Here is an 895-nt window from a genome sequence, read left to right on the forward strand (position 1 = left end):
TGATCTCTCTGCTTGCCATTGTTTCTCTGCTTTCCTCAACTCCCTCACCTAATGACAATTTCTAAGCTCATATACAAACCTCTCAGTCTTCAGTGTAGGACCTACTACGTGAAAGTGTTCGTGGGAGGGGCGAAATACAGTTAAAAGGATATATATCTTCACACCACATTCTCTCATAAGCTTGCAGATTTTACGCCTTTAATCCCAGCACTTGGGAGGCAGAGGCAGGCGGATCTCTGTGAGTTCGAGGCCAGCCTGGGCTACCAAGTGAGTTCCAGGAAAGGCGCAAAGCTACACAGAGAAACCCTGTCTCGAAAAACCAAAAAAAAAAAAAAAAAAAAAAAAAAAAAAAAAAAAAAAAAAAAAGTGCTCGCTTCGGCAGCACATATACTAAAATTGGAACGATACAGAGAAGATTAGCATGGCCCCTGCGCAGATTTTACAAAGAACCCTAACCTTCCCAGAAGTCACAACTCAGGTCTCAGCCACTCAACTACTCCATCTTATGAGATTTTAAAACTGTTTCTTGATATTTCTGCTTTCTTTGAGTGGCATTAAATGCCTTCTACTACTTTTCTTTATATGTGAATTTGTGAACTGTTTTCAATTTTGAGTTCCTTGGGAACAAAGACCTTTTGAATTCTCTATTTAGTTGTAATTGTCCAGTTGATGGGATTTTATTTGATTTATTTTTACAAGTATTCTTTTGGGATAAAAATTTCAAAGAGAGCTGTTAGACAATGGGAAACCTGAGTTTCTTGTGCTATACAGATTCCTGGAGAACTGGTTTAGGAAGACATAATGATATGAGACACTAAAATTGAGGAAGAAAGAAATAAAATTTTGTCTCCATCAAAAGAACAATGTCATGATGGTACATTGTAGCAAATTCTCT

General features: G+C 37.7%; 1 pseudogene; it reads left to right on the forward strand.

The window, feature by feature from the left end:
- The first annotated feature begins 366 nt into the window (after positions 1-366).
- On the forward strand, positions 367-460 carry LOC121824578 (U6 spliceosomal RNA; annotated as a pseudogene).
- The last annotated feature ends 435 nt before the right edge of the window (positions 461-895 follow it).

This window comes from Peromyscus maniculatus, chromosome 20 (assembly GCF_049852395.1).
Source record: "Peromyscus maniculatus bairdii isolate BWxNUB_F1_BW_parent chromosome 20, HU_Pman_BW_mat_3.1, whole genome shotgun sequence".
In the NCBI taxonomy this organism is placed as follows: Eukaryota; Metazoa; Chordata; class Mammalia; order Rodentia; family Cricetidae; genus Peromyscus; species Peromyscus maniculatus.